Here is a 17,436-nt window from a genome sequence, read left to right as displayed (position 1 = left end):
GTAATTATGCTGATGTCAGAGGCAGCACATTGATCCAAAGAAGGAGACAAAGGTGGAAGGGGCAACTCACACTTCTTGAGGGCCTTCTAGATGCCAAACACTGGGGATTATTTTCAGAAATTTTCCTTTCCAATCCTCAAAGCAATGCTGTGAGGTAGATGTCTGTATTCCTTTCTACAGATGGGGAGATGATCAGTTTCAGAGAGCAAAATACATGCTCAAGGAATTCTAGGAAGTTGTTAAATCAACAATGAGGCCATCTTAAAGCGGCTTACACTGGACAATGCTGAGACAAATTGAATATCAAAATATATAATGATAGTAACTGAGGGTAATGCTTTGAGAAAAATGGTAATTTCTGAACATCACTGACATAAATAAGTACATGAATAAGGATGAGAAAAGAGCACTACTTTCAAACATCATTAATAATTCCAGACATGCAACACTTGACATCTATTAGAATAATAAATAATTGACCCAGGTAAGTAAAATATCAGAGATGGATGTTCAATGTGTACCAAATTCCACAGCAGTCACTGTATCACCATGATAATAATGCTAGCAAAGCAAAGATGGGTATAAACCAACAAACACCACTCCAATCTTGTACCTCATACATGTCCTAGGAAGTGAGCAGAAATAAAAGGGCCACAATCCATCACTTCAAGTATCCTTTACAGCTGGCAGCTTCAGGCACACATACCTATACACACAGATTCATAAACAAATGTCCACATGCATACATGCTGTCTCCCCTTATCTCCACTATCAAAATAGAATATCAAATAAGGGGACAGAAAGTGCAAGAGATTTAAAAAATTCTTTGCTGATCTTTTCTCTCCTAAAATCCTTCAGTGAAGTAACCTGCAAAATAAACACACACACACACACACACATACACACACACACATACAGTGTTCTCGAGTCTTCATTCATGACATAAGTGTGATTATATGGTACTTTACACTGCCACATTTCTAGGGTCTCTATGGCAGCTGTATTTTAGGATTTAGGTAATTTTCATCAGTCTTCTGGAAGCAAGGAGAAAGGTAGGCAGGATGGACTTTCCTTAAAGTCCTACTACGTGCCATACACTCTGTACAGAGGGTCTCATATACACTTTGCTGCTACAGTTCTGTAAGGAAGGCATCATGAAAACTTTTAGAGATGTACAAGGGAAGTAATAAAACCTGAAATTTCACTAAATGTTTTTTATTGTGTCCTGAAACCACTGGGAATCTGAATGTTCAAATTGTCCTAAGTACTCATATACAACGCTGCCCATGGTATTGCTTAATTTGTCTCTATAATGAGACATATTACTTTTAAATTATAATAATGGATATTTTAAAACACATGAAATACCTTTTCCATCCTGGACTAATCTACACTTTCAAGAAAACAGATTTCTCACAAGTACAATTAAACACTTGGATGCTGACAGTTCACTGAATATATTACAATTTGGAATTGTATTTTAAAAATAATGTCAGGGAAGATTTCAAGATGGCGGACTAGAGGGTGACTGCATCTCCTGTCACTCCAGAACTCAGGATTCAAGAAGGGGAGGAACAGAGAGACTCAACCAACTCAGAGACACTGGGTGAGTCACTCCCACTGGATGAAGCTCGGCCCGGGCAGCAGCCTGGGACAGTGGGCAGCTTCTCAGAGCAGGGCAGGGCGGCAAGAGGCTTTCCCGAGCAGCCCAGCTCCATCTGGCGGCAGGCCCGGTCCACAGTCAGCTTCTCGGAGCAGACCCACCCAGTGACAGGCTTCCCAAGCATAGCCAGCTCCCAACCCTGCACCCAGTGGCCAGCCAGGGGCAGCGTTCTTCAGAAGCACTGCATTATCAAGTTCCTCAATGATATCTGACCAATATGAGAAAACAAGGGAAGAAAATGTCCCAAACAAAGCTAGATGCTATATCAATAAAACCCAATGACAGCACAGCAGAAGAAATGTCAGGAAGGGAGTTCAGAATGTACATAATTAAAACGATCAGAGAAGCAAATGAGGAGATGAAAGAGCAAAGGCAGGCATTGAAGGATGAGATAAAAGGGCAAATGCAGGCATTAAATGATCACACCAATCAACAGCAAAAAGAGCAAATACAGGAAGCAAAAGATCATTTCAATAAAGAGTTAGAGATACTGAAAAAAAACAAACAGAAATCCTTGAAATGAAGGAAACAATAAACCAAGTTGAAAACTCCATAGAAAGCATAACCAATAGGAAAGAACACCTGGAAGATAGAACCTCAGACACTGAAGACAAAATATTTAACCTTGAAAACAAAGTTGACCAAACAGAGAAGATGGTAAGAAATCATGAACAGAATCTACAAGAATTATGGGATATCATGAAAAGGCCAAATTTAAGAATTATTGGGATTGAGGAAGGCTTAGAGAAACAAACCAAAGGAATGAACAATCTATTCAATGAAATAATATCAGAAAATTTCCAAATCTGAAGAATGAAATGGAAAACCAAATACAAGAGGCTTATAGAACTCCAAATATACAAAATTACAACAGACCCACACCAAGGCACATTATTATGAAAATACCTAACATACAAAATAAAGACAGAATTTTAAAGGCCACGAGAGAAAAGAATCAAATTACACTCAGGGGGAAATCAATAAGAATATCAACAGATTTTTCAATCCAGACCAAAAGCTATAAGGGCCTGGAACAACATTTTTCAAGCCCTGAAAGAAAATGGATGCCAACCAAGAATCTTATATGCAGCAAAACTTACTTTCAGATTTGACGATGAAATAAGATCCTTCCATGATAAACAAAAGCTAAAAGAATTTACAAAAAGAAAGCCGGCATTACAGAATACTCTCAGCAAAATTTTCCATGAGGAAGAGATGAAAAACAACGATGCAAATCAGCAACGGGAGGAAATAGCCTAAAGGAATAGCCAAATAAAGGAGAAACCAAATCATGTCAAAAAACAAAAATGAGTCAAATGACTGGGAATACATATCATATCTCAATAATAACCCTGAATATTAATGGCCTGAAATCATCAAAGGACATAGAGTGGCAGAATGGATTAAAAAGAAAAAAACCAACAATATGCTGCCTGCAAGAGACTCATCTCATAGAGATATGCACAGACTAAAGGTGAAAGGATGGGGAAAAACATACCATGCACATGGACACAACAAAAAAGCTGGAGTATCCATCCTCATTTCAGATAATGTGAACTTTAAGCCAAAGTTAGTCAGAAGGGATAAAGAAAGACATTTCATACTGCTTAAGGGAAGCACAAATCAGCAAGACATACAATCATAAATATCTATGCCCCGAACATTGGCTCATCCATATACATCAAACAAATCCTTCTCAATGCCAGAAATCAAATAGACCACAACACAATAATACTAGGTGATTTTAACACACCTCTCTCACCACTGGACAGATCTTCCAAAAAAAATTGAATAAAGAAACCATAGATCTCAATAACACAATCAATAATTTAGACTCAATGGGCATACATAGAATATGCCATCCAACAAAGAGCAAATATACCTTCTTCTCAGCAGCACATGGATCCTTCTCTAAAATAGAACATATTTTATGTCATAAAGCTAATGTTAGCAAATAAAAGAAGATAGAGATACTACCTTGTATTCTATCAGATCATAATGGATTGAAATTAGAAATAAATGAGAGAGTAAAAATCAGAAACTACTCCAACACCAGGAGATTAAATAATACTCTATTATATGATGAATGGATAACAGAAGACATCAGGAGGGAAATAAAAAATTCTTAGAAGTAAACGAGAACAAAGACACATCATATCAAAATCTCTAGGACACTATGAAAGCAGTACTTAGAGGAAGATTTATTTCATGGGGCGCATTCAACAAAAGAAGTAGAAATCAACAAATAAACGACTTAACACTACAGCTCAAAGCCCTAGAAAAAGAAGAGCAGACCAACACCAAAAGTAGTAGAAGACAGGAAATAGTTAAAAGCAGAGCCGAAATCAACAAAATTGAAACAAAAGAAATAATTGGAAAAATTACCAAAATAAATAGTTGGTTCTTTGAAAAAATAAACAAAATTGATAAACCCTTAGCCACACTAACAAAGAGAAAGAGGGAGAAAACTCAATTCCTAAAATTTGGAATGAACAAGGAAATATCACAACAGACACGAGTGAAATACAAAACATAATTAGAAGCTATTTTGAAAATCTATACTCCAACAAAACAGAAAACCTCGAAGACATCAACAAGTTTCTAGTGACATATGAATTACCTAAACTGAACGAGGAGGACATACACAACATAAATAAATCAATTTCAAACAATGAATTAGAAGAGGTCATCAAAAGCCTACCAACAAAGAAAAGTCCGGGACCAGATGGGTTCTCAGCCGAGTTCTACAAAATCTTTAAAGAGCTCCTTTCAATACTCCTCAAAGTATTCCATGAAATAGAAGAGGAGGGAACCCTCCCAAACTCATTCTATGAAGCCAATATCACCCTGATACCTAAACCAGACAGAGACACATCGAGGAAAGAAAATTTCAGACCAATATCCTTAATGAACATTGATACAAAAATTCTCAACAAAATTTTAGCACTCACATACAAAAATATATTAAAAAGATAGTGCACCACAATCAAGTGGATTTTATCCCAGGGATGCAAGGTTGGTTCAACATCCGGAAATCAATAAATGTCATTCACCATATCAACAGACTTAAAGTCAAGAATCGCATGATTATTTTGATAGATGCAGAAAAAGCATTTGATAAAATCCCTTTATGCTCAAAACACTAGAAAAAATAGGGATAGTGAGAACATTCGTTAACATTGTAAAGGCCATCTATGTGAAGCCCATGGCAAATACCATTCTAAATGATGAAAAATTGAAAGCATTCCCCTTAAAAACTTGAATAAGGCAGGGATGCCCTCTTTTACCACTTCTATTCAACATTGTCCTTGAAACTGTAGCCAGAGCAATTAGACAGACAAAAGAAATTAAAGGATACGAATAGGAAAAGAAGAGCTCAAACTATCCCTATTTGCTGATGACATGATTATATATTTAGAGGAACCGGGAAATTCCACCAGAAAACTTTTAGAACTCATAAGTGAATTCAGTAAAGTAGCTGGTTATAAAATCAATGCATATAAATCCAATGCATTTTTATACATAAGTGATGAATCTTCAGAAAGAGAAGTTAGGAAAACTACCTCATTCAAAATAGCCTCGAAAAAAATAAAATACTTGGGAATCAATCTCACAAAAGAGGTGAAAGACCTCTACAATGAGAACTATACAACACTAAAGAAAGAAATTAAAGAAAACCTTAGAAGATGGAAAGATCTCCCATGTTCTTGGATAGGCAGAATTAATATTGTCAAAATGGCCATACTACCAAAAGTGCTATACAGATTCAATGCAATTCCAATTAAAATCCCAATGACGTACCTTACAGAAATAGAGCAAGCAATCATGAAATTCATCTGGAAGAATAAGAAACTCAGAATAGCTAAAGCAATCTTTAGCAGGAAGAGTGAAGCAGGGGGTATCTCAGTATCAGATCTTCAACTCTATTACAAAGCAATAGTAACAAAAATGGCATAATATTGGTACCAAAATAGACAGGTAGATCAATGGTACAGAATAGAGGACATGGACACAAACCCAAATAAATACAATTTTCTCATACTAGACAAAGGGGCCAAAAATATGCAATGGAGAAAAGATAGCCTCTTCAACAAATGGTGCTGGGAAAACTGGAAATCCATATGCAGCAGAATGAAATTAAACCCCTATCTCTCGCCCTGCACAAAAATCAACTCACAATGGATCAAGAACCATGGAATCAGACCAGAGACCCTTCATCTTATAGAAGAAAAATTAGGTTCAAATCTTCAACATGTTGGTCCAGGATCAGACTTCCTTAACAGGACTCCCATAGCACAAGAAATAAAAGCAAGAATCAACAACTGGGATAGATTCAAACTAAATAGCTTTCTCTCAGCAAAGGAAACTATCAGCAATGCGAAGAGAGAGCCTACAGAGTGGGAGAATATCTTTGCCAATCATACTTCAGATAGAGCACTAATCTCCAGAATATATAAAGAACTCAAAAAACTCTACCCCAGGAATACAAATAACCCAATCAACAAATGGGCTAAGGATATGAACAGACACTTCACAGAAGAAGATCTACAAGCAGTCAACAAACATGTGAAAAAATGTTCACCGTCTTTAGTAATAAGAGAAATGCAAGTCAAAAGTACACTAAGATTCCATGTCACCCCAACTAGAATGGTGATTATCAAGAATACAAGCAACAATAGGTGTTGGCGAGGATGTGGGGAAAAAGGTACACTCATACTTTGCTGGTAGGGTTGAAAACTATTGTAGCCACTCTGGAAAGCAGTGTGGAGATTCCTCAGAAAGCTCGAATGGAACCACTATTTGACCCAGCTATCCCATTCCTTGGCCTATACCCAAAGGACTTAAAATCAGCATACTACAGAGATACAGCCACATCAATGTTCATAGCTGCTCAATTCACAATAGCCAGATTGTGGAAACAACCTTGATGCCTCTCAAGTGAATGAATGCATAAAGAAACCATGGTATATTTATACAATGGAATATTACTCAGCCATAAAGAATAATACAAATATGGCATTTGCAGGTAATGGATGAAATTGGAGAATATCATGCTAAGTGAGATAAGCCAATCTCAAAAAACCAAAGGAAGAATGATCTCGCTGACAAGTGGATGATGACACATAATGGGGGTACGAGGGGGAAGAATGGAGGAAGGAGGGACTGTATAGAGGGAAAAGAGGGGTGGGAGGGTGGGGGGAACGGAAAAAATAACAGAATGTATCAAACACCATTACCCTATGTAAATGTATGATTACAGAAATGGTATGCGTTTACTCCATGTACAAACAGAAACAACATGTATCTCATTTGTTTACAATAAAAATAAATTTAAAAAAAAAGATATAATTAAGGCATTAATTAATGGAACTGAAAAAAAATAATGTCAAATATAGCAGCATCAAAAAGTATGATATATTTCCAGGCACAGTCATACAGGCATGCAATTCAGCTACTTGGCAGAAGGATGGCAACTTCAAGGCCAGCCACAAAAATTTAGCAAGAGGCTAGTTCAACAGCCCTGGCCCCAGGCACAGACAGACCCAGCCCCATGTGGCTCTACAGGGCCACCCCCTCCCCCACAACTCATCACGGGCACCACATGCGGACTCTGAACCACCCCCGCCATGCCTCCCCATCTACCATCGCATTGGGATGCCTCAGCCACCATCTTGGGTTATTCCTGACATAGACCCTGCCATTTTAGTGTGGGCAGCTCCCATGCTGAGACACCTGCTGGAAACTAGAACCTCATTATCAAGTACCTTTCATGCATTAGTCTACTGAAGACTGGGAGGTTTGAATAGTATATTACAGTTTTGTTTTAGTTTTTTTAATATATTTTTTCTCACTCTATTTTCCTCTTATTTATCTGTTTCCTCAGAGCATATTCATTGCATGGAGCACATTCAATAAAAAAGAAAATGTCAACGAATAAATGACCTAACGTTACATCTCAAAGTCCTAGAAAAAGAAGAACAGATCAACAGCACAAGTAGTAGAAAACAGGAAATAATTAAAATCAGAGCTGAAATCAATGAAATTGAAACAAAAGAAACAATTGAAAAAAATTGACAAAGCAAAAAGTTAGTTCTTTGGAAACATAAACAAAATTGATAAACCCTTAATCACACTAATTAAGAGAAGGAGAGAGAAAACTCAAATTACTAAAATTCATGATGTAAAAGGAAATATCATGACAGATACTATTGAGATACAAAATATAATTAGAAAATATTTTGAAAATCTATACTCCAACAAAAGAGAAAATCTCAAAGACATTGACAGGTTTCTAGAGACATATGATCCACCCAAACTGAATCTGGAGGACATACACATTTTAAATATATCAATATCAAGCAATGAAATAGAAGAAGCCATTAAAAGCCTACCAACCAAGAAAAGTCCGGAACCAGGTGGATTCTCAGCCAAGTTCTACAAGAACTTCAAAGAAGAACTCATTCCAATACTCCTCAAAATATTCCATGAAATAGAAAAGTAGGGAACCCTTCCAAACTCATTCCATGAAGCCACTATCACCCTGGTACCAAAACTAGACAAAGGCACATCAAGAAAAGAAAACTTCAGACCAATATCCCAAACGAACATAGATACATAAATTCTTAACAAAATTTCAGCAAATTACATATAAGAATATATTAAAAAGATAGTGCACTATGATCAATTCGGGCTCATCCTATGGATGCAAGGTTGGTATAACATCTTGAAATCAATAAACATAATTCATCACATCAATAGGCTTAAAGTTAAGAATCATATGAACATTTCATGAGATGCAAAAAAGCACTTAACAAAATACAGTACCCTCTCATGCTCAAAACACTAGAAAAAATACAGATAATAGGAATATACCTCAACATTGTAAAGGCTACCTATGCTAAGCCCAGAGCCAACATCATTCTAAATGGAGAAAAACTGAAAGCATTCCCCATAAAAAGTGGAACAAGACAGGGATGCCCTATTTCACCGCTTCTATTCAACATCATCCTTGAAACTCTATCCAGAGCAATTAGACAGACCAAAGAAATTAAAGGGATATGAATAGGAAAAGATGAACTCAAACTATCCCTATTTGCTAATGACATGATTCTACATTTAGAGGATCCCAAAAATTTCATCAGAAAACTTCTATAACTAATGAATGAATTCAGCAAAGTAACAGGATATAAAATCAATACCGCTCTTGCTTTTCTCTCCCCGACCTGCTTTCTTTCTCCTCCTCACTTTCCACTCTCTCTAGCGCATGCTCTTTCTCTTTCTTTTCTCTTTTCCTCTCATTTTCTCTTTTACCCTGTATGGAGACACTGTTTGCTTAATAAACTCCCTTATGTGAAAAAAAAAAATCAATACCTATAAATCGAGTGCATTTCTATTCATAAGTAATGAATCCTCTGAAAGAGAAATTAGGAAAACTTCCTCATTCACAACAGCCTCAATAAAAATAAAATACTTGGGTATCAATCTCACAAAAGAGGTGAAAGACCTCTACAATGAAAACCACAGAACACTAAACAAAGAAATTAAAGAAAACCTTAGAAGATGGAAAGACCTCCCATGTTCTTGGATAGGCAGAATTAATATTGTCAAAATGGCCATACTACCAAAAGTGTTATATAAATTCAATGCAATTCCAATTAAAATCCCAATGACGTACCTTACAGAAAGAGAGCAAGCAATCATGAAATTCATCTGGAAGAATAAGAAACCCAGAACAGTCAAAGCAATCCTTAGCAGGAAGAGTGAAGCAGGAGGTATCACAATATTAGACCTTAAACTATACTACAGAACAATAATAACAAAAATGATATAGTATTGGCACCAAAATAGACAGGTAGATCAATGGTACAGAATAGAGGACACAAAGACAAACCCACATAAATACAGTTTTCTCATATTAGACAAAGGGGCCAAAAACATACAACGGAGAAAAGATAGCCTTTTCAACAAATGGAGCTGGGAAAACTGGAAATCCATATGCAGCAAAATGAAATTAAACCCCTATCCCTCACCCTGCACAAAACTCAACTCAAATGGATTAAGGACCTAGGAATCAGACCAGAGACCCTGCACCAAATAGAATTAAAATTAGGTCCAAATCTTCATCATGTAAGCTTAGGACCAGATTTCCTTAAAAAGACTCCCAAAGTGCAAGAAACAAAAGCAGCAATCAATAAATGGGATGGATTCAAACTAAAAAGCTTTTTCTCAGCAAAGGAAACAATCAGTAATGTGAAAAGAAAGCCAATAGAGTGGGAGAAAAATTTTTCCACACATACTTCAGACAGAGCACTCATCTCTAGAATCCATAAAGAACTTAAAAAACTTTACACCAAAAATTCAAAGAACCCAATCAATTAATGGGCTAAGGAACTGAGCAGACACTTCACAGAAGAAGATATACTGGTGATCAACAAATATATGAAAAAGGGCTCATCATCTCTAGTAATTAGAGAAATGCAAAATAAACCATCCTGAGATTTCATCTAACTCCAATTAGAATGGCTATTATCAAGAACACAAGCAAAAAAAAAAAAAAAAAAAAAAAGAACACAAGCAATAATAAGTGTTGGCATGAATGTGGGGGAAAAGGCACACTCATGTTGCTGGTGGGATTGCAAATTGGTGCAACCACTCTGGAAAGCGGTATGGAGATTCCTCAGAAAACTTGGACCCAGCTATCCCATTCCTCAGTCTATACCCAAAGGACTTGAAATCAGCAAACTACATCAATGTTTATAACAGCTCAAATCATAATAGGTAGATAGTGGAACAAAACTAGATGCCCTTCAATAGATGAATAGATAAAGAAACTGTGGTATATATATACAATGGAATATTACTCAGCCATAAAGAAGAATAAAATTATGGCATGTGCAGGTAAGTAGATGGAGCTGGAGAATATCATGCTAAGTGAAATTAGCCAATCCCCAAAAAACAAAGGCCTAATATTTTCTCTGATGGGTGGATGCTGATACATAACTTGGTGGTAGGGGGCAGTGGAAGGCCTAAGTGATAAATGAAGAAATGTTGGATTGTATAGAGGGAAATGAGGGAAGGGTAGTAGGGTAGGGGGAAGGTAAGATGGTGGAATGTGACAAACATCATTACCCTACATTCATGTAAGATTACATGAATGGTGTGACTCTACATCATGTATATCCAGAGAAATGAAAAGTTGTACCCCATTTGTGTACAATGAAAAAAATGCAACTGCTATAATGTATAACTAAACAGAACACACAATTTTTTTTTAATTTAGCAAGACCTTGCTTCAAAATAAAAAAGAAACATGTAAGAGCTGTGAATATAATTCAGTGACAGAGTGCTTCTGTGTTTAATTCCTGGTGCCAAATATATATTAAATATTATGAAAAATTTGGCCACAGATGTGTAATGCCTGTAAACTGAGAAATACAAAATGCTGCTCAGAGAATTAAGGAAACCCTAAATCAGTGGACGATAAACAGTATGCATACGAGAGAAGATTCAGTATGATTATGAGGTCTATTCTTTCAAAACTGATTGGCAGATTCAATGAAAATCATGTTAAAATCCTACTACAAATGTTAAACTGGCAAGCTGATTCTAAAATTCATATGGGAATACAAACTATCCAAACTATGAAAACAACTTTGAGAAAGAACAAATTTAAAGGGCAATATACCTGATTTCAAAACATTTTATGAATCTAGGATAACATACGACTGACATTGAGATAGACAACCCATTAAAGGAACAGAATGCAGGGTGCAGACATACACCCACATCAACATGGAGGACAGATTTTTCACAAATTCAGAAAGGCAATTCAAGAGAAAAGACAGTCTTTTTAACAAATAGTGCTGAACAAGAGAATATTCATTTGTATAAATATAAACTATGATACATATACATACCACATACAAAAGTCAACTCAAAAATGATGATAAATACAAACATAAAACCTAAATATATAAAAGTTCTAGAGGAAAGTACATGTGACTCAGGATTAGGTGACAATTTCATATATGAGACATAAAAACAATAATAAAGAACAGTAAATTGGAATTCCTCAAAGTTAAAAACTCCAGCTCTCCCAAATTCAGGGTTGAAAGAATGATGAGACAAACACTTGGCTGAGAGAAAATGTTTGAAAAGCACATATCTGAATTTGTATCCAGAATACGAAAACCCCGCAAAAGTTAATAATATACTCCACAAGTGAGTGGGCAAAAGATTTGAATAGACACTCTGCTGAAGAAGGTATACAAAAGTCAATCATGCAAAAAGATGCTCAACATCATTAATCATTAGGAAAAGGGAAGAGAAAACAACGAGATTCTAGTACTTTCCCATGAGGATGGCCAAAATGAAAAAGTCTGAGCATACCAAGCGCTGCCAGGATTGTGGAGGATGCAACTCTCGTATGCTGCTGCTGGCAATGGAAAAGGGTACAGCCATGATAGACAGTTTGACAGGATCTTACCATGCTAATCTTATACCTATGATGTGATCCAGTCATAGACTTCTAAATATTTAACTTCTGGGAAAAAAGCATATTTAGAAAAGACTTATTCAGAAATCCTGATAATAGCATTATTTACATCAACCTCCAATTGGAAAAAAAAGACAAATATCCAACAATAGGTGAATGCATAAAACATTTTGGGATAGCCATATACCATAATACCATTTGGCAATAAAAAAATGAACAGGCTGAGGTATAGCTCAGAGATGGAGCACTTGCCTAACAAATACAAGGTCCTCAGTTCAATCCCCACCAGTACAAAATACTGAATAAATTGAATAATGAACCACTGATAAATACAACAAATTGGATGAGTCTAAAAATAAATGGCATGAATAAGACAAATCAAACAACAAACAACTCTAGGATTCCATGTAAATAAATTTATTGGACATGAAACTTAATCTACAGCAAAGAAATGCCGTGCTTGCCTGGAAACAAAGCATTAGTTTTGGTATGAAAGCCAGGTACTGTAGAACTGAAAATGTTATGTCCTGGAAAATGATAAAAATAATATTGAGGACTAGCTGGTTACTTTAGGGACCATTGCTGGGTATTATTAAAATATAGCAAATATATGGTATTATATTTGAAAATACTGTCTTGTATTTGACATTTTAACTAACAGTGAATACTTTCCTAGAATCTCTTAAAAGTTCAGTAAAGAGTTCAGAGGCGTAGGGTAAACACCTATAATCCCAGCTACTCAGGAGGCTCACACAGGAGAATTACAAGTTCTAGAACAAAAAACAACTTATCAAAGTCCTAAGTCTCAGCGACACCCTGTCTCAAAATAAAATAAAAATAAATAAAAAGGGCTGAAGATATGGCTCAGTGCTAAGATGCCCCTAGGTTAAATCTCCAATACTGACTAATTGTGACCATGAAATAATACATTATCACATTACAATCTCAAATTGCAAGGAAGACTGTCAAATCAGCTGCATATTTCAACATCAATCTGAGAGAAACATGGGGATCACTATTACTTAAGCAGGTATGATCACTGAGTGTCCCAGCAATCCTGTGGGTGAGACTCTTGCCCCACTTTTACATGGAAAGTAGGTCCAGGACACCTTGCCCAGGACACCACACTAGCTGGTTCCACATCTCCTTTCCTTATCCAACAATGAAGGACTGAGTTCCAAAGCTAGAAGGCGGCACTGGCACAGTGACCAGCGGTACTGTTACAACTGGTTAGTGATCACAACAACCAGAGGGTACAATGGGCTCCTCACCAGGACCTTTTCCTTCTCCTTTATCTCTCATCTTCTAACAAAAAATTGCAAAGGTATAAGATGTGGCCTAAATTTATACAGGCATTTATGATTCCACAATTACCACACAGAACATAATGCTACCTGAAGCCAGGAGGGTCCCGCATCTCTCTCCCTCTTCAGTCAGCATACCACGGGAACAAGGCAACGTGGGTCTGAGATACTTTCATCTCCCCATATGCCAGGGTGGTTCACCCCCACCATGGGGCACCCACACCCTTCGCTGAGACAAAACACCTAGAGGTAGGATGCTACTCTCCAAACAAGCAGGCCACTTTGTTTTAAAATGTCACAATAACCATGGTCACCATAATGATATAAGGTTTCTATGGCAACCATGATGCTGGTTAGTCCTCCACAACAGGCACTGGAAGAATTTTTCCCAGCTTAATGAAACAAAAAATGTCTCCATTGCCAGCAATACACTCATTATCAGAAATGGACAGATACAACAGGTAGAAAATTGGTCACAAGGGAATTCCACAGCATTGTTAATTTATTGGATGTCATTGACATCTTTCTGAAGAATACTGATGGTTCCTAACTTATAATGGTTTAACCTAAGAACTGATGGTCAAAAAGTATACCCATACCATCAATCTTGGTTTTTTTTTAAATCTTCAGTTCAGTATTCATTAAATTACATGTAAAAGCAATTTTGTATTAGATGGTTTTACTGAACCGTAGCCTAATTAAAAGAAAAAAAGCTAGACAAAGTTATGATGTTCAGTATTATAGCTATATTAAATGCATCTTTGACTTGTGATATTTTCAACTTATGAAGGCTTATTGGGACATGAACCCATCATAAATTGAGGAACATCTACTCTTTCTCCAAAAATAGCAGAATACACATTCTTTTCAAGCTCCCATGGAACATTCACTGAGAAAGACCACATTCTGGGGCATAATATACCAAAACAAATTTAAACAGTGGCAATGGGTATACAAAATTGTGAGTATACTAAAAAAAACTTAATTCGTGCACATTAAAAAGGTTACAATGTGGAATTTTATGTTATGTGAATTTTTTCTCAATTTTTAAGTCATACAGAAACTGAGGGAAGTGGTCATGGTAGCCAAGTTGTGAACAAAGTCTGAGCAGATATCTACTCATTGTAGAATTTTCCTGGAATAATGGTAAATTGGGTAGAAAGGTATTACTCTTTTCAAGTGCAAGACATGTATGATGAAACAAAGTCAAGCTGTAAAATATACTTTTGTGAATTATAACCCCCCCAAAATCTGAAAAATATAGTCTGTAATACTTAGGAAAACTTTCTTCTGGAGAACATTACTATTAGATATAAAATGATCCATTTATTAAATTCCTTAGTAAGTAGGATACAATATTAGCAAATAAGAATGAAAGTATCTACCACCAAAAATTGTTTAATTGCTGAAATAAAATATTCACATGATTGCTATTTATTACTCACTTTCTTTTCTTGTTGTTGGTGTTAAATATGTAGGTATGAAACAAAAGAATTGGTATGATTTGGTTTTCATGATCACCAGATTCCTAAAACCTCCTTTAAAACAGGGAAATATACTAATATTGTTATTGTCCCCTGGCTTATTCTTGGCTGCTATCACAGAATACCATAACATTGACTTAAGGAACAAATATTTATTTGTAACAGTTCTGGAGGCTTGTATGACTGGAGATCAAGTGCAGGAAGGATTTTTTTTTAACTAGGAAAGCCTTCATCCTACTCTTTATGTCTTTGTGGTATCCTCACATGGCTGAGAGAGTGACAGATATTTCACATCTCTGTTCTTATAAAGCAACTTTCATGACTTCATCAAAACCTAATTGCCTCTTAAATGTCATACATCCAATAATATTCCACTGGGCATTAGAGCTGCAAAATAGCAAAATTCAGAGGATAGAGACAAATTCATTCTATCCATATAGTATCCTTCTTGGGGGAAAGTTCAAAAACTCCAAAGTGTTATACTCACTTATAAAATATTTGTTATAATTTTAAATTTGAAGATAAACCTACTAAATGTTTCTCATTCAGTTTATATAAAATGGATATTTAGGTGCTTCACAAAAGAACTGGTAATAATCTTGTTTCCCATACAAAAGTCTTCCTCTAGTGGATAGTATGTACTGAATACTCAAAAAGTCCCAAGTATTCAGAAATAATGCTTCTGCTGTCTCATATATTCATGGCTAAGATAACTTTTAAAAGTAAAACCTAAGCTGAATAAAATGAGCCAGATCAAAAAAATCCAAGAAACCTAAGCTGAATAAAATGAGCCAGATCAAAAAAATCCAAGCCATTTGATCCAATTTAAATAGGACTATAAGAAATCAAGTGGTTACTTGGGGACAGAGCACAGCAAGGGGAGAATGTTCTGAAAATATGATGTTCTGGGAATGTATTGATAGTGGTACTTTAGAGCAGCTAGTCATTTGAAAGATGTTACTGGATATCACTATAAAACAGTGAATACAGAAGTAGTTGTTTTGAAATTTTTTAATTGTTATAAGAAATGTTTTAAGCTAACTTGGAAAATTTGACTTAAAATTAATTTTTAAACAAAGGAGAAATCTGTAGCTACTCAGAAAGAATTCATGTCACAATTTCACAAATCACTCAAATGACCTTTAATGCAATCAACTCCATATTTCCACACATATCTGAGACCTACAATAAATTTGCTAATTATTAATAGTCATAAAATATATTTATTGCATATGCATGTTATACAGTGAGTTTATGGAACTATTAATTACTTTGTGACAAAAAAAGGCATCACAAAGATGGGCCTTAACGATTTCTACAAAGCATGGTAGCTGCTGAAGGCAAATTCCACCCACTAAACCTCTTCAAGTATGATATCAAAGTAGCTTCTCTACTTTCTAGCTATTTTGTGAGTTACTCTACCACATACTGTTCTTCAGATCTATGAAACCATTTGAGACAGGTGTTATCTTACCAGGGATGGAGGTGCCAGGAGTCTCCTGAGCACTGCTGCCCTTCAGATCTGGAGTAGAAGCTTCAGCAGGCATCTTGATTCACAACTCCAGAAACTGTCTTCTCCAGGCACTTGATATGAGCTCAGTCACATATGAAGAGCTGTCCAGGGACAGAAAGAATCCAGAAATGACTAAACGTTGTCGGAATAACTACACCCTTTGAACCATGCTAGGAACTGAAGTGAGCATTCTGATCTCACAATAAACACACAGCAATGGGGCTTACACGTGTTTTATCCCTTAAGATTCCACCAATCCTGTGGCTGAGCATCCCACCCCCACTTTACAGAGGAGAGCTGGCTCACAGAAGGCCGTTTCCTGTGTCATGCTCCCGCGCCCCGCCTTGACATGGAAAGTAGGTCCAGGACACCCTGGAGCAGGACCTCACGCTGCCAGAGGCTAGGAGAGTTCCCCATCCCGCTCCCTCTCCAGCAGCTGGGTGCCGAATCCCAGAGCACGAACGAGGCGACTTGGTCTGGGGTCCCGTTGTCTCCCCACATCCCAGGGGTCTCAGCTCCCACCGTGGGGCGCGGACACCTTCCGCTGAGTCCAAACACCTGGAGGCGGGGCCCTGCTCTCCAACCAGAGTAAGTTGGTCTGCTTTAGAATGTCGTCACAGTCGCTCTAATGACGTCAGGTTTCGATGGCAACCGCAATGTGCAGGCTCGTCTGTAGCCACAGAAATGCTTTGTGCTGTCCTCCTCTTTGCGTCCTTGCCTTTCTCTGAAAGCAAAACGCCCTCACTCTTCAGGCCGCCACCTGGGAAAGTGCACTAATTAGAGGAACTAGGCTCAGACTCAGGCGATGGGAAAACTCTGCCCACACCCTCAGATGAGTCCAAAATACCTGAAGCTGAGGTCCTGCTCTTATCGCCAAGACAGGGAAGTCTCTAGTAAAAACTCGTCAAGGTCACTATGATGACCTCAGGTCGGATGCCATGACGTGCAGACTGGTCGTGTACGCTTGAAATGCATTC

The 17,436-nt window shown here is 36.9% G+C and overlaps 1 long non-coding RNA gene across 1 annotated transcript in view; it reads right to left on the bottom strand.

Moving 5' to 3' along the window:
* The window catches only part of LOC306652892, a 34,644-nt gene extending 17,454 nt beyond the window's left edge, over nucleotides 1-17,190 (bottom strand). The window contains exons 1-2 of the long non-coding RNA XR_013761570.1: nucleotides 16,687-17,190; nucleotides 16,421-16,560 (exon numbers count right to left, since the gene is read on the bottom strand). This is a non-coding gene — a long non-coding RNA (uncharacterized lncRNA). The remainder of the gene's footprint in view (nucleotides 1-16,420; nucleotides 16,561-16,686) is intronic.
* Between the last annotated feature and the right edge of the window lie 246 nt (nucleotides 17,191-17,436).

Source organism: Sciurus vulgaris (genome assembly GCF_902686455.1).
Source record: "Sciurus vulgaris genome assembly, contig: HiC_scaffold_647_arrow_ctg1, whole genome shotgun sequence".
NCBI lineage: Eukaryota > Metazoa > Chordata > Mammalia > Rodentia > Sciuridae > Sciurus > Sciurus vulgaris.
The sequence above is the reverse complement of the archived record's forward strand: the minus strand, read 5'-3'. Positions and strand labels throughout refer to the sequence as shown.